The sequence below is a fragment of the Eubalaena glacialis genome, chromosome 8, assembly GCF_028564815.1.
Source record: "Eubalaena glacialis isolate mEubGla1 chromosome 8, mEubGla1.1.hap2.+ XY, whole genome shotgun sequence".
In the NCBI taxonomy this organism is placed as follows: domain Eukaryota; kingdom Metazoa; phylum Chordata; class Mammalia; order Artiodactyla; family Balaenidae; genus Eubalaena; species Eubalaena glacialis.
In genome coordinates this window covers 122,168,240-122,185,830 of record NC_083723.1, presented here as the reverse complement: position 1 = coordinate 122,185,830, position 17,591 = coordinate 122,168,240, and the positions used below count along the sequence as shown (strand labels likewise).

General features: G+C 42.4%; 1 long non-coding RNA gene and 1 pseudogene across 1 annotated transcript in view; one reads left to right on the top strand and one right to left on the bottom strand.

Annotated features, from left to right (window-relative positions):
• LOC133096534 (uncharacterized) overlaps window positions 1-13,314 on the bottom strand; it is a 41,149-nt gene extending 27,835 nt beyond the window's left edge. The window contains exons 1-2 of the long non-coding RNA XR_009701798.1: window positions 13,252-13,314; window positions 11,844-11,906 (exon numbers count right to left, since the gene is read on the bottom strand). This is a non-coding gene — a long non-coding RNA (uncharacterized LOC133096534). The remainder of the gene's footprint in view (window positions 1-11,843; window positions 11,907-13,251) is intronic.
• Window positions 9,900-11,005, top strand: LOC133097042 (activator of 90 kDa heat shock protein ATPase homolog 2-like; annotated as a pseudogene).
• Window positions 13,315-17,591: the final 4,277 nt, after the last annotated feature.

The window sequence follows — 17,591 nt, the reverse complement described above, 5'->3', positions numbered from 1 at the left end:
AAAAAAAAAGTATCCTGTCACCTACAAAGGAATAAGAACTCTGATTGGCGCAACAATGAAGATCATATTAAAGGGACAGAATGGTTTAAAAAAGCAATCCATTTAAGTCAAGAAGACAAGGTCTCTGCTGAGCCATTATTTAACATTATAGAATACATCATATTACTCTGTACCTGGAACATCCAAGAGAATCAGCTAGGTAACTACTACGAGTAAGAAAAATGACCCTGTTCACAAAAGTCCAGTTACTGTCTTGATTCAAGATAGGAATTAAACACACTCTTATGTTTGTGTCTTCTGCCTCTCAGTATCCCATTGAAATTATAGTAAAGGGATTTTTCTTCAAAGGCTGTAAATCCACAACAAAGAACAGAATTCCGAGGAGACCATCACCAGATGAGAAATTTCAAGAGATTTCAGAAAGTTATTAAAGAATGGTATCTAATGAAGAGGATCAGAGGACTGAGCTGAGGGGACTATTGATTTGCTCAGAAGAAGCTCAACCTGGGGAGCCAGGCAGGATGGAGGCCGGAAACCAGGGCGTTAACTGAAAGTCTGTTACAGTGAATAGTCCAGCCCCACTCCATCCCTACCACTACCAACACCAGAAGCAGGAAGTATGTCTGGCAGCTAGGTATTTACCTTGTAAGGGAAAAAAGGAAATGAACAAAGCATCTGGGGATAACTAGAATATGGATGTTGTCTGAGATAAAAGCCCTCCTCATTCTAGCATGACTCCTAAGCAGTCAGTCACCTTGGAGTAAACGGTCATACAAGACCCACCCATGGACACAAAGATCCTAATTGACTTGTCTACTGTTGCATTCTCAAATATGGACAGGCAAGATTATCAAACATTTGGAAAAAACTTTTACATGAAAGAGAAAGACCAAGACAAGCAAGAAAAAAAGTACGTCAGACAAACCATAGCCAATTCGGGAAATAAAAGCTATATTTTAAAATCTCTAATAAAAATATTCGGAAAAATTGGAGAACACTGTTATTATAAAACAAGAACATTATGTTATGAAAAAGGAAGCATCTGAAAAACAAATTCTAGGAAGTTTAAAAAAAAGTGATTGCTAAAATAAAAACATCTCAGGAATTCCCTGGCAGTCCTGTGGTTAGGACTCGGCACTTTCACTGCCAGGGCCCTGGGGTTCAATCCCTGGTCGGGGAATTAAGATCCCGCAAGCTGCGCAGCACAGCCAAAAAAAACCCAAAACAAAACAAAACAAAACAAAATCTCATAGTAGTATTAAAGAAATCTCAGAGAAAACAGAACCAAGTTTCAACAGATAGAAAATAAGAGTAAATGGGAGAAAATGAATTGTGCAAATACTAGCCTCTGCCCATTTTTCTATAGAAGAAAATGCATATCTATACATATTATCTTAATCATATATACATATATGACAGAGGTAGGAGGGGAAGAGAGTGGGAGAAAGAAGCAAATAAAGGGGGGAAAGTACACCAAAAAGCCCCTCATGTGTGATTATCTTTATGCATCTATATAAAAATGTATGTGATTACAAGGAAACTTCGAAATTTTAAAAAGTAGTAATACAAAAATAAAATATAAAACTCAGTCCTAAAGGAGGGCTGGACACTCCTTTTAATTCTTTTTAGAATTTTAGAGTTTTAAATTTCCAATCTCTAATATTACAGGGAAGGAAACCAAAGCCACAGTAAGTGTCTAATCCACAATCTCATACCTAGTTAGTGGCAGGGCTGAGACTGTGTGGGTCTCTTGAGTCCAGGGCAGGGATCCTTCCACCACACTTAATTGGAAATCCAGGAAATGCATGTTCTGTGGATAAGAAATACTAACTGCTTAAACAAACAAAACCAGCGCAGTTACCTAAACCAGGGAAGGAAGATTACAGAGAAAGAGAACAGCGAAAACCACAAGTATTCAGTGTAAAAAATCACATAGGCAAAGGGAGATCATTAGCAGCATCTTGGAAAAGACCAAAAGATTAATGAAAGGGATTCTTTTTTTAAATAGGGAAGAAAAGCCATCGGAATGAATGGAAACCCTTTATGATTTTAGGGACAAAGAGATTATTTAGGAATAAAATAGAATCTTCTTTCTGACTGAACGTAATTCACTACTTCACTCTTGACCAAGATAGTTCTGGGGGGAGGTTTCCATCAACCTAAAATGTGAAGCTTGGAGTTATTAAATAACTAAAAATCCAGAAACTTTTAGTTATAATTGACAAAATAAAGGGGAGTTTGTCATCAGAAGTTTTAAAATAAGTTAGGAACAAACCAATCACTCTCATGGAAACTAGAGGGCTTTTTAACTGTGACCCCACTCTATAACCTCCCCCCCACCTGGAAACCAGTGTGATTATATCCTGATGAGAGTCACCTGGTAAAAAGTACAGAAAAGGATGTGCTCACCAAACACTTAAGTTGTTGAGGGAGAGGCAACAGTTTCTGTTAGGCCTGTGTGGTGTATCAAGGGAATAAAAGGATAGCTTCTCACGACATCCACTTGGATGTCTAAAAGACTTCTCAAATTCGACATTTCCAAAACCAAACTTCTAATTTTCCTCCCTTATCCTGTTCCTTCTGTAGTCCTTTCCATCTCAGTAAATGGAAACTCCACCTTCTAGTTTCTTAGGTAAAAAATCTTGATATTGTCTTTGACTTCTCTCAAAAATCTCACCTAATCCATCAACATGTCCTCAGAGTTCCATCTTCAAAATAAATCTAGACTCTTAAGTCTTCTCACCACCTCCTCTAAGACAACCTGGCTCAAGCTGCCATCACCTGGTGCCTGATTATTTCAATAGCCTCCTCACTGATCTTCCTGTTTCCACCATTGCCTGCCCAGTCTGTTCTCCAGAGAGCAGCCAGAGTGATCCTTTAAAAATAAAAGTCAGATCATGTCATTTTCCTGGTCAAAACCCCCAATAATTTGAGGGTCAACAGATTTGAAGAAGCAAAAGAGACCAAAAAGGAGAGAACAGTGAGTTGAGAGGGATCCCATGAGAACATGGTGTCTCACTAGCCAAGCAAGGAGAGTATTCCAAGAAGCAGGTCTGCTGCTAAGGAGTACAATGAGAACAGGGAAATGGCCAGTAGAATTGGCAACATTGAGATAAATGTTGACCTAATCAACAACAGTTTCATTGGGAGCTGTTGGGGCAGAAAGGCAAAACTTGGTTGATTGGTGCAGGAGTGTGAATAAGGAATTGGAGACAGGCTACACAGAAAACTCAAGTTTGAAAGAAGTTTGGTCATGAAGGGGAAAAGAGAATTTGGCAGTAGCGGGAAAAGTTACTGATACTGGAGCATGTTTGCATGCTAATGGAGGAGGATTCTGAAAGAGGAGGAAATTGATGTCGAGGGGAAAGATAATAGAGGAAGTGGAGGAATTGGCTTTTGATGAGGGAGGGACATTTTCCCCACAGTAACTGGAGGATAGGAAAAGAGGAGGAGAGGGACTCTGTCCCTTTGAACCACTACCGTCTCCCTTTTAGTGTGCACTGTGCATCTGCATTATGTAGACATTAACTATATCCCCTTAGAAGACACAGGAATGCCTACTCGCCAAAAAAACCTCACCCAATTTCCTCCTGGCACCAGCAGGGTAACTCCTTAGAAGTTAATATTCCTTTCTCAATCCTGTAAGAGGTCACAGTAACCCACTACTTGCCTTGTTGGACTATGTAAACTGTCAATACAGTACTTTGATGTATAACCCTTTGTCTCAAAAATCTATGTAACTGTGCTTTGCCTTCTGATAGGTGGAACAGTCTTCAGAGCTTTCTGCAAGACTGTCTCCCCTGTAATAATCCTCAGGTTGGCTCAAATAACAATTTCCATATCTTTATGAGATTGACTATTAATTTTTTTCACTGTCGAGAAGTTTGGTGTACCAATAATTCAGGCAGAAAAAGGCAACCTTACACATGATCCAATTTCCTGATTTATATGCCCATCAATTTTAGGTCCAACCTTGTGTAACCCCCAAAAGAGGAAGGGGCGGGACTTCCCTGGTGGTCCAGTGGTAAGGAATCCGCCTTCCAATGCAGGGGACTCGGGTTCGATCCCTAGTCGGGGAACTGGGATCCCACATGCCACGGGGCAACTAATCCTCCGCACCACAACTACTGAGCTCGCGTGCCTCAACTAGAGAGCCCGCGTGCCACAACTACAAACCCCACACGCCCTGGAGCCAGCGTGCCACAACTAGAGAAGAGAAAACCCACAGGCCACAACTAGAGAGGAGACGGCGCACCACAACGAAGAGCCCACGTGCCTCAAGGAGAGGCCACATGCCCCAACAAAGATCCCGTGTGCCACAACTAATATGTGACGTAGCCATTAAAAAAAACGGTGGTGGGGGGGCAGAGTTTAAATTCCAGTCCTCCCAGAGCCTGGGAGATATGGACCGAATGCGCAGCGTTATGACCTGCCTCTGGAGACTCTTGGCTCCTCCTGCCTGCAGGCGGCGCCGTAGGGGCCCAGTCCCCGCGCCAGAAAGGCAACGTTCCCAGGATGCCTTGCGTGTCCCCATGGCAACGGCTCCCGCTGAGCGGGGCTGACGGGCGCAGGCCCCACCCCCGAGCGGTCAGTAAGATCGTCTGGTCGTCCGCCACGGCACCAGCGGGGCATTTGAAAAGGGTACCCCGCGCCCAACCGAGGCCTGGAATCCGGCCGGGGACCATCCCGGGGGCGGGCTCAGCGGCCGCGCCCCGGGTCTCGGGCTACGCAGACTCTGCAAGTGTCAGCGGTGACCTCTCGGCCCGGCAGAGGGGGCGGTCCGCGGTGGCAGGAAGAAAAGCCTGCTCGGGCGGTAGCCGGGCCTGGAGGAGGCGCGGTCCGGGATGCTCGGACTGACTGTGAAATCTGCAGCCCTAGTCCAGCAGTCTAACCCGAGCTCGCGCGTTGGAGTCCAGAGGGAGCCGTGCAGGGAAATCGTGCTCTCAGCCGTGGATACTAAGTTCCTCGAAGCAGGCACTGATGTTTTTCTTAATCTTTGTTACCCATGCAGTGTGTTTCCCCAGTGGGCGCTCTACAAACACTTGTTGAATCAGTGAATTAACGAATGAAAGAGATCTACACATAGCCACTGATTTTACAGTCATCCCAGGGCTTTCTGAGTGTTCCTGTTTCTCTGAAGCTCAGCTTGTGTGCTGGGAGTACTGTTAGTAAGGTACAGAGTGGGAGAAAGAACAGGGAATTACGGCTGAGAAAAGGAAAGGAGTCCCATAGGGGAACATAGAGTATAATACTAAATTGCAATGATAGGGACTGTCACTTTAACATGTAGTTCTTTAGAAAATGATAATGACGGTTGCAACTCTTATTTTAGTTTCAAGTCTTTCAGAGATTCTCAGGGGTGACAGTAACTCAGTTTCCTGATACTTAGCTTAAATTGAAACAATGTTTCCCAAGAAACATGACAATTTCTTACTGCCTTTTCCCTAACACACACACACAAAATGGTATTCAGAATAGAATCTTTAGGGGTCATAATCCAACTCCCTCACTTTATAGATGAGTAAAGTGAGTTACAGAGAGGTTGAAGTGACTTGCTCCAGGTCATATAGCTAGTGACTGAGAATACAGCCTAGGTTTCTTGAGTTCCAGTTCTATGCTCTCCCTCCTTCCTTTCAACACATATTTATTGGAACTTCTTCAATAAATATTAATACAGTATTGTTTCTCTTGGGTTGTGGCTGCTTAATCAAGCTTCTGTTTTACATTTTCCAAGTTATCAGGAAGCTATAGGGCATTTTCCTTATTCCCCTTTGTCATCTTCTACAGAAAGTGGTTTGTTTTTCTGGTGCAAATGGTCTTGAAAAAGATCACTGATGATTTATCATTTCTTTCCGACATTTGTAACATGATCTTGGGGCAAATAGTTTTCATTTTAAATTTCATTTCAATGGAGTCAAACTACCAATTGTAGAAGTCTCTGTAAATGCAACTTTCTGTATTTCTTTCTTAAAAACACATGAATGGGTTTAAAGATATCTCACAGGAAATGCCGAAGACAGTTCTATGCATACTTTATCACACAGTATTTTAACACATTTAAACGACTGTGTCCTATGGTAGGTACTTACATGACTGTGTCTTATGCTATGTGCTCAAATGGCTTTTTATTTTATTTTTATTTTTGACTGCGTCACGCGGCTTGTGGGATCTTAGTTCCCCACCCATGGATCGAACGTGGGCCCCTGGCAGTGAGAGCGCTGAGTCTTAACCACCGGACTGCCAGGGAATTCCCTCAAATGTCCTTTTAATTGAATCAAACTATTTGTTTCAGGTCAAGTTTCTCCACTTAGAAACGAGTGTCTGTGGCAGTTCCAATGACTGACTTCTTTTTGAGTTCCCCCCCCACCCCCACCCCCGACTGTTCCTGTAAAACAAGGGCCTGTGCATTCAGTATTCCACCTTTGTCAGGGTATATAAATCTGCTTCGTTTGCAGCAACTGTTGTTTTGGAAAGAGGACCAGCAAAACCATCACAAGCTCTTCTTGGAATTATATCATCCAAACCTTGCCCATTTTACATATTGAAAAGTCTGGCTTTTCAAGATCCATGTCGTAACTTCTCGCCTGATACGAACAAAGGTAGAAGTCTTTTAAACATTACTGATGAGAAGTGTGAAGCCATCCTGAGACAGAAGGAAATGCGTTTGGGTGTCCAGATGGCAGTGCCCTTTGATGACGTGGTCATCTGTTTCTGAGCCCAGGAGTAGGAGAATCCAGATAAGCATCAGAACGAATGCTCGTGGTGCATATGCTTTACATGCCTGTGATGAGGGGTATGGATGAGACTGCTTTCTCTAGGCATGAGATGTTTCTGTTGAAAATTTGAGAGGAATTCATGAAATCAAAGGCTAAGCAAGTCTCAGCAGGTCACCCATACTTTCTGTTTGCTACATGGTCAGCCTTTAACGAGACAGCAAACTTGACGTACCCATCCAGTGTCTTTTAAAGTCACAGATACTTATATTTAAGTCACTTTTGCAGTTGAAGATTCAGCAGTGATTCAGTGAGTCATCCACATAGTGGTGAAAGTGTAACTGGATAGAAAATCATGCCCTTGGAGTTTTCATGCTGACGGTGCTGATGTTGAAAAGTAGTAGAAAATGCCACCTATGAAAGAAGAAAACTACCTGTACTTTTGCCATTTGAAAATTATGTCGTAACTTCCTTATTCTATGAGAATGACTTACACAGGGGAAAAAAACACCCTCCTTCCTGATGGATATGAATGAGGAAGGATGCAGCCCTAAGAAATGCTGAACCAACACATGGAAGCGAAACCTTGTCCTGGTAACATTGTTTGAACCCCGCATTAAGCGGTCCCTGAACTTATCCTACCCGACTCTTTACGTATGTGAACCAGTAAAATTTTCGTACTGTTTAAAATGTTTTGGAATTGCGTTTCCTCTTACAAAACAGAGAGTCCTAAAAGACATAGAAATTGTTAACAGAATGAGGGTTTGTGAGTAACAGATCCTAAGGCATGAAATTGGCTGCACAGAAAAAGTATAATGGGAGGAGTAATGACTGTCCTGGTCTGAGAAGGTGACAGTCTTTGTTAGGTAGTAACTGTCACCTCTTGTATCTTGGGACTCAGACCGTGTACATACTAATATGAAGCATTAGGGACTTGGTAGGGAGAAAAGAATTCGGATGTTGCAGCTTGCTTGTTTTCAGCCCTCAATAAGTTTCTAAAAAACAGAGACAGTCTTAGGCTGTCAAGATCTTGATACTTTTCAAGGTTACAGGGCAGTTATTTTGTAGAATGTCCCTCAATCTGGCTGTACCTGATGTGTCTTCATGAGTAGGCTCAGTTTATTTGCCTTCAGAGGGTTAGCCAAGATGTGATGCTGTGTTTATCTCATTGCATCTCATCGGGTGGTGCACGATTTCAATTCGCTCCATTACTGAGGATGTTCATGGTGATCACTTCAGGTAGTGTCTACCAGACTTCACGATGAAGTTGCTTTCCCCCTCTTTGTAATTAACAAGCATTTCATGATTTTGTGGGAAGGTACTTTGAAGTCATGTAAATATCCCATTCCTCATCAAATTTTCCATTCGTTTAGCCACATATTTTGTATCTGTATGGACTCATAATAGTTTCCTATTTTTATTCCTATTTTGTCCAGTGGGTTATAATTCTATCAGTATTTATTTTTATTTTTTAAAAAATTTTATTTATTTATTTATTTATATTTATTTTTGGCTGTGTTGGGTCTTCGTTTCTATGCGAGGCCTTTCTCCAGTTGCGGCAAGCGGGGGCCACTCTTCATCGCAGTGCGCGGGCCTCTCACTATCGCAGCCTCTCTTGTTGCGGAGCACAGGCTCCAGACGCGCAGGCTCAGTAGTTGTGGCTCACGGGCCTAGCTGCTCTGCGGCATGTGGGATCTTCCCAGACCAGGGCTCGAACCCGTGTCCCCTGCATTGGCAGATTCTCAACCACTGCGCCACCAGGGAAGCCCTCAGTATTTATTTTGATGCTCTCATTGTCCTAAATTTGGCCAGTGGGAGCCCCCTTACACAGGCTTCTGTGTCCTTTTGACTTGTTCTCATCATTCTTGTGCAACTTCCTTGCTATCTCTATCACCAGTTGTTCCAGGTGTGTCTTCTATTTACCCTGTTCCAGCGCTGCAGTTGGTCATTTCTCCCAGGACCCCTGGTTCCTTGTAATGGAGAGTGGGTTAGAAGCCAAGATCTGGCACTAGTTGTGCCCATTGCTATTTGAGGATTGCTACTCCCAGACCCTCTCAGTGGACAGAGCTAGGACATACATATATATAACACGTATACATGTTTACATTTACACTTATTTCCATATCTATTTTTATGAATGATTCCACACCAATACCACTACCATACCAGTGTCCGTTCTAGTTTTGTCCCTTCCCATATCGGTAATTCTCATCTCCAGCAGTGAGCTTTGCTCCCATTATCTGTAATATATTTATTTATCTGATCAGTCCTCCTGTGAGTAAGCCACCTCATGGGGCCACTACCACCCCTTCCCCCGAGCAGAGCCCCAGTGGGGCTCTGACATCCTGCCCTGGGCCACCCCACCCCCTCCCATCCCCACCTGGTGTAGATGCTTACCTTACTCAGCTCTACTTAATGATTTTGGAACTGAATTGTTCAGGAAAGGAAGGGAGGAGAAAGAGGAAGGAAAAGAAAGAGGAGAAGATGGTGACACTATTAATGGAAATGGTTTAGTTGACAAAATGAATCAGTGTAGAAGTGAAAAAGATCAACAGAGGTGATAAATTTAATATGTGAGTGGATATATGACTGAAATTAACCCCCAAACTGAATCTAGTACAGATTTGAAAGTCATTTAAATAAAAGTGATTCTAATGCTATAAAATTAGGAGTAATTTACTAAGATCATAAACATCAACAGCCAATTGCAGATGGCCATGAGCTGAGGTTTGGAAAGCATACCCAATCCAAGGGCAGCACCAGGAGGAAGAGCAGTCCCAGTCATTCAGCAAACGTCGATGTGGCCGGGTATTGTCCCTGCCCTCGAGAAGCTCACAGTCAAATGGAGACAAAGACGAATAATGGGCAGGTATAGGAAAGTGGAATAAGCACCAGGCGAGAGGGAAAGCAGACGCGTGAGGATAGCACACAGGAAGGGCCTTAACCCACATTCAAGAGGTCAGGGAAGTTGTCCCAGAGAAACAACACCTCAACTCAGTCTTGACCAATGAGAAGCAGGTTGCACCTGCCCAAGAGGTAAACTTGAAGTTGATTAAAATGCAGGTTAGATAGTCTAACGAGAACCAAGCAGGAAAGAAATGCATGTTTTCGATGAAAGGGCTTCATGTGTGGTCTATGATAGAAGGCAGATTCCAGTCATTGGAAGGAGGCAATTAAGACTAACACATGTTGAGAACATCCAGCCCTTGGATGATAGGAGATGTTGCCCACAGTCCTACAGAGGGAAGCCAGGAGGGGAACAAGAGGAGAAGCAGGTTCAGGGATGTGGCAGTGAGCCAGGGCTTGACAGAGCGGGATGCCACCAGCTGGTCCAAGGGGAAGCTCTGTGAGCTCCTGGTGGGCATCGCTGTGGAGAATGAGGCTGGCGGTTGCGAGATCAGTGAGCTGAGGCAGGTGGAAGGTGAGGCTTCCTGCAGCCGCTGCAAAGGAAAGCTGATTTTCTTCTATGAGTGGAACATCAAATTGGGCTGGAAAGGTATAATTAAAGAATCTGGTGCGAAGCACAAGGGGTTGATTGAAATACCCAACCTGTCTTAAGAAAATGAAGTAGATGACACTGAAGTGAACGTGAGTAAAAAGAAAGGAGATGGGGATATACTTGAAAGATCTTATGAAAACTGCAGACACCGCCAAGGTCAGGGAAGCCCTTGGAGATTACCTGAAGGCACTTAAGACGGAATTTACAATGGGAATGATTTTACCAACCAAAGCTATGGCAACCCAGGAATTGACTGTTAAAAGGAAACTGAGTGAGAATACCTTGCAGATTCAGGCTTCCTCTCCAGTGGCACTGGGTGTAAGGATTCCCACTGCGGCACTGTACATGATGGAACTGTTTGACACAGCTATCGAGCAGCTGTACAGAATCTTCACTGTGAAACATTTGGTGCAAAAATTTTCTAAATCTCCTGCTGTATTAGAAGCTGAAAAGGGAGGGAAACTCCAAATGTTTGATGGGAACATCACCGGTAAATACATAGAATTGTTAACACATGAAAACATCATCATGAAATGGAGATGCAGGAACTGGCCAGAGGAACACTATGCAATAGTTGCACTGAATTTTGTGCCTACTCGAGGGCAGACGGAATTACAATTGGAACTGTGAAGGAGCGCCTGTCTGTGAAGAAGAGAAATTGAAATTCTGTTGGCAGAAGAAGCATTTTGAAGAAATAAAAGGTTTACTGCAGCTGAGAAGATTTTATAAGGGCATTACTTTTTGTAAGCAGAAAAAGTGTAACATTTACCTCTTCCCTCTATCACTCCTTTAAAAAAAGAAAACAAATACTCCTAATTTATACTGGATTAAATCCATGAATTTATAACAGAATAGAGAAAAAACACTACCATGTGGGACAGCTATACCCCACCAACCGCCCCCCTCCCGGACCACAGGCCATGTTCCCCGCTGTCTTCTGGCATCTGCTTCCTAAACTACAACCAGCCACCTGCTCTGCTTTTTTCTTGGACCATGCTGTCCAGACCCTTAGAGAACAGTTGGAACAGCCCTTTAGTTCTGAGCAGCCCAGCCCTATTATTTGGGTTAGATGCTCATGAGAACTCTTACCTGCAATATTCCTGACATCGTTTCTCCTGGAGTACTGTTTCTACTACTATCAGAAAATAGACACCTCACTGGGTTTTTTAGTCATGTGAGAAGTGTGGTAAGATGGGTACCCCAGTTCCAAATAAAGCTTACAGTGCTGGAGTGGGGATGGTTTTATTTCCCTGTCCTGGCATTGAAGGGTCCTCAGGTTTTTTGGGGTTTGTTTTGATTTTCTCTCTCCCAGTATCTTGTGCCTTTAGTAAAATATGGGAATTTTGGCACCCCTGGACGTGCTTTCAGACATAAAGCTCAAGGAAACGAATCCACCTCATTGTGACCTTTCTAGGTGAGAAAACGACACTATTCCGAAACCAGGCTCAATATCCCAGATTGAAATGGGACTAGAGCTGCTCACCCTTCCAGGACAGAGGGGAAAGGGAGAAGACAGAAAGGGCAGTTACCCCCGTGCTGGGAGGCTTGGATTTGAAGAGCATCAAAGTGTGGCTGTTTTAGGGTAAGAAAGAGTTGGAGCACCGACATTTGAGTCTGTGCATTGAGATTACCTGAATTCCTTTTCTTAAGTCTTCTTGTCATAGTGGCAGCATGTAGAATTCTGTGATTCCAGCCTGTAAGACGAGGCCCTTCTTTAATAAAAATTCAGCGAGTTCCAGAAGAGCCACGATAATAGCACAGATCACTTGCTACTTCAACATCTAACTCAGTTTCATCTCTCTTTTTTTTTAATGTTGTTTTCATCTCTTGACATCTGTTAGTCTGAGAATGCCCCTGGCTGTATCCAGATATCACGTGCCTCAGCCAATACTGGCTTCCTTAGGAAATGGAGCAGTTTCTCAGTGAACTCCCTTCACTCAAGAAGCTCCTTTACCCTCTTCCTAGACTTCTCCCCCTCAGTTCTGTCCTCTCTTAAGAAAGCTTTCTTGTGTTCGGTTATGAAACGTAGAATGAACCTAATCCCACAGTCTCCCTTTGACACCTTTAAAAAGAAGATTTTTTTCCTATTTTTCTCTCAAATGGGTTTCCTTTCCAAAAAAAGAAAATCATATCTTGTCTCTATTTTTGTATTTTATCCAATTATTTTAAAGTACCTACAAAAGTGGGAAAATGCTTCAAATATGTTAATGGAAAAAGAAAAACAAACAGCACCCAAGACTGGGTACATAGTATCTCAGTTTGTAAAAGAAAATATGGGTGTATGTACTGCATATGCACACTGATAGAAAAAAGATTGGAAGGCAATGAACTACAACATTCACAGTAGTAATCTTTGGGATTTTTTTCCTTCTTATATTTCTTTAGACCTTTCTGTACTTTCCAAATATTCCACAAATAACATTAAACTCTTTTTAACAATAAAAAAAACTATTTTTAAGTACCTCATGGAAAGTGCATATTATTCTCTGTTGATAAATCTAATATACATTGTTGTTGTTCCTTGTCTTCTTGTTCTTTCTTCCATGAAATTTTTCTCATTTGCAGCAAAGTGATCACTCTTACCTCTCTTGTATCCTCTGACAATCCCTAAAATGTTGCTTTCCAAACTTTCATCCTCTACTTTCTTCTCACTCAACACCCTCTCCATGGGTGATTTCATCCACTCACACCTCATTTACCCATCACATACTGGCATTTCTCCTAAGCTCAAAACCCACGTTTACACCTGCCTACTGTAGCTCTCTTCTTGGATGCTTCACAGGCATCATAAACTCAACACACCCCAAACTGAAATCATTCCCGGCTTCACTCCTCCTCTCGTCCCTGCCTGACAGTAACATGTTCCTCCTTGTCTGTTCCCCATCTCATTGAAAGGCACTACTAGCTGCCCTACTGACCCTTCATTCCTCTTCCCCATATGTCTTGGTCAATCACCAATTTTTACACTGATTCCAGTTCCTTATTATCACTTTAATATTCCTGCGTTGCTTCATCCCCACTACCACCACCACCTCTCACCTGGATTAGCACGAGACCATCTCCTCATGGATAGACCATCTCCTCATGGATAGAGCATCTCCTCATGGATAGAGCACCTCCTCATGGATAGACCATCTCCTCATGGATAGACCATCTCCTCTCCAGTGTACCTGACTCCAGTCAACTTCCACTGCCACATGCCCACCAGAGTGATCTTTTTATAATGCATTTTATAATGCATTTGCATTTTATAATGCAAATAATTCCATGCCACTCCCCCACTTAAAATTTTTCACTGCCTTCTTATTGCCCTCAGGCTAAAGCCTTTTATTTTCTGGACCCCTGTCTCCAGCTTCATCCCTTGTTGCACCTCCTCCCACTATATCTCAGGTTTACTAAATAACCTGCCTTTCTCCAAATTCTCCATGTTTCGGTTATTTGCATGGGCCTCCCTTACATAGAATATCTCTCACTATAGATTCAAGCTATATTATGTTTTCCATCCTTCATGTTCCAATTCTTTGCATGGACTCCCCTATATCCACCATCTCCACCTGTCTAATTCAAGGTATAAAGCCACACTTAGGGGGAAGTTTATGCCTACATTAGAAGATAAGAAAGGTCACAAATCAATTACCTCAGCTTCCATTTTAAGAAACTAGGGGAAAAAAGAGTAAGTAAAACCTAAAGTAATCAGAAGGGACATCCGTGGTGGCACAGTGGTTAGGAATCCGCCTGCCAATGCAGGGGACATGGGTTCAAGCCATGGTCCGGGAGGATCCCACATGCCGCGGAGCAACTGAGCCCATGCGCCACAACGACTGAGCCTGTGCTCTAGAGCCCGCAAGCCACAACTACTGAGCCTGCGTGCTGCAACTACTGAACCCTGCGCGCCTAGAGCCCGTGCTCTGCAACAGGAGAAGCCACTGCAATGAGAAGCCCGCACACAGCAACAAAGAGTAGACCCTGCTTGACGCAACCAGAGAAAACCTGCGTGCAGCAACAAAGACCCAACTCAGCCAAAAATAAATAATTAATAAATAAATTTATTTTTTTAAAAAGTAATCAGAAGAAAGGAAATAAAGATTAGAGTTGAAATCAATGAAATAGAAAACAGAAAAACAATAAGGAAAATCAATGAAACCAAAAGCTGGTTCTTTGACCAGTTAAAAAAAAATGATAGGGCTTCCCTGGTGGCGCAGTGGTTGAGAATCTGCCTGCCAATGCAGGGGACACCGGTTCGAGCCCTGGTCTGGGAAGATCGCACATGCTGCGGAGCGACTAGGCCCGTGAGCCACAATGGCTGAGCCTGCGCGTCTGGAGCCTGTGCTTCGCAACAAGAGAGGCCGCGACAGTGAGAGGCCCGCGCACCGTGATGAAGAGTGGCCCCCGCTTGCCGCAACTAGAGAAAGCCCTCGCACAGAAACGAAGACCCCACACCGCCATAAATAAATAAATAAAAATTAAATAAAAAACAAAAACAAAAACACGTCGATATGTTTAAAAAAAAAAAAAAAGATAAACCTCTAGCCAGACTAATCATAAAAGAGAAAAGACAAAAATCGTCAATATCGTGCTTCTCTGGTGGTGCAGTGGTTAAGAATCCACTTGCCAATGCAGGGGACACAGGTTCGAGCCCTGATCCGGGAAGATCCCACATGCTGCAGAGCAACTAAGCCCGTGCGCCACAACTACTGAGCCTGTGCTCTAGAGCCTGCGAGCCACATCTACTGAGCCTGCGTGCCATAACTACTGAAGCCTGCACGCCTAGAGCCTGTGCTCTGCAACAGGAGAAGCCACCGCAATGAGAAGCCCGCGCACCGCAAGGAAGAGTAGCCCTCGCTCGCAGCAACTAGAGAAAGCCTGTGTGCAGCAACGAAGACCCAAAGCAGCCTAAATAAATAAATAAATAAATAAATAAAATTTATTTTTTAAAAAATTATCAATATCAGCAGTAAGAGATGTGACCTCACTACAGATTCTACAGTTATTTAAAACATAAAAAAGAATATTATTAACAACTTTATGACAATAAATTTGACAACTTATGTGAAATGGACAAATTCCCACTAATTACCAAAGCTCCCTTGAGAAGAAGTAGATAAACTGAATAGCCTTAATATTTATTAAAGAAATTGAATTTATAGTTAAGATCTTTCCCACAAAGAAAATTTCACTAGAGAATTTTACCAATTCTCTAGTGAATTGGTAAACTATTCCAGAAAACTGAGAAAGAGAGAATACTTCCCAACTCATTCTGTGAGGCCAGCATTACTGATTTATCAAAGCCGGATAAAAATATAACAAGAGAAGAAAATTAAAGACCAATATTTTTATACATAGATATATAAACTCTTAATAAAATTTTGGTAAATCAAATCCAACAATATATAAAAATGATAATACATCATGACCAAGTGCAGTTTGTCTCAGGAATGCAAGGCTGGTTTAACTTTTGAAAACCAATCAATATATTAATCTATATGAACAAAATAAAAAAAAAACAATATGATGTATTCATGATTTTTTTAAAAAATCTCTCAGAAAACTATGAATTAGAAGGGAACCTCCTCAACCTCAAAAGTGCATCTGCTAAAAACCTATAGCTAACACCAAATAATGGGAAAGACTGAATTCTTCCCCTGATATCTAGAACAAAGCAAGGATATCTTCTCTCACTACTTCTCTTCAGCACTGTACTGGAGATTCTGGCCAGTGAAATAAGGAAAATAAAGGAAGTGAAGGGCATCGTAACAAAAAGGAAGTAAACTGTCTTTATTTGCAGATGACATGATTTATGTAGAAGATCCAATGGAATCTAAACAAAGCTACGAAAACTGCTGTGAGTTTAGTAAGGTTGCAGGAGACAAGGTCAATATACAAAAATCAATTGTATTCTACATACTTTCAATGAACAACAGGAATTTGAAATTTCAATTTCAAGTGAAATTTAAAGATTCACTTAAAATAGCATAAAATAGGGACTTCCCTGGTGGTCCAGTGGTAAAGAATCAGCCTTACAATACAGGGGACACAGGTTTGACCCCTGGTTGGGGGAACTAAGATCCCACATGCCACGGGGCAACTAAGCCCGCCCAGGCCACAACTACTGAGCTCGTGCGCCTCAACTAGAAAAGAGAAAACCCGCACACCCCAACTGGAGAGAAGCCCGCCCACTACAATGAAGAGCCCACGCGCCACAATGAAAAATCCCGTGCGCCTCAATGAAGATCCCATGTGCCTCAATGAAGATCCTGTGTGCCACAACTAAGACCCAACGCAGCCAAAAATAAATTAAATAAATAAATAAATAATAAATCTTTAAAAAAATAGCCATAATATGTCAAAATATATGCAAGATTGCACACTGAAAATCACTAGTCACATAGTAGGTACTCAATAAATACTGAATGAGTAAAAAGTTGGTAGGGTCTAAACTCAAGGCTGTGAGGTCTGACTCCAGAGCCTCTACTCTTAACCTTTCACAGCAAACACAGTAAATATTTTTTGTTTCTAATATAAAAGTATTCTGTCTTTAAGTTTTACTATTTAATTTCCACAAGGGCATTGGTCTCTTCAGTAACAGCTACCAAATGTCTGGAACCTAGCATTTGGTGACAATACTACTAAAATAACCTCAGTTTGAGTCTTAAAACATCTTAAGAATTCTTTCACCGTAGAACAATGAGAAATGGTGGCCAAGACCACTGGCTTAACAAACAAACAAAATGGCTGTGCAAGTTACCTATATTTGCAAACTTGGAAAGAATGTCTTATCACAGACAATCTCCTGCAAAAATGCTGGCTTAGTCTTACTCTCAATGTTTGGCCACACCTGTAGTGTGAACATTTTGCCGTTTTGAATCACATCAAAGGCAGTAAATACTCCAAGCTATAGGAAGATTCAATAAAAGTTGCAGTAGCTGAATATCATTACATCCTAAAAGGTAAGGATAGAGTCTGAGTACCATGTCTCAGCTATGAACAGGATGGAGTTAACGAATATGGTAGGCATTCTCAGGCAGCTGCCTGAGCAGCTAAAGGATGTCAGAGTGTGTGCATGGGACCTCATTTCAGTCTCTCATCTTCATGAGTCAAGGTGGACCCTTCAAGGGCAAGCTCAATTCCTTCAGAAGACAATGTAAGAGCGTGAGAAAATGAGTATGATGTGATTTTAAGTTAAAAATGTAAGCTAGAAAAGTACATGCAGATTGTATCTCTGGCTGCAATAGTGTTTGCCTGAAGAGGCAGAGATTTCTTTTTTTTTTAATTTTTGGCTGTGCTGGCTCTTCGTTGCTGTGCACGGGCTTTCTCTAGTTGCGGTGAGTGGGGGCTACTCTTTGTTGCGGTGCACGGGCTTCTCATTGTGGTGGCTTCTC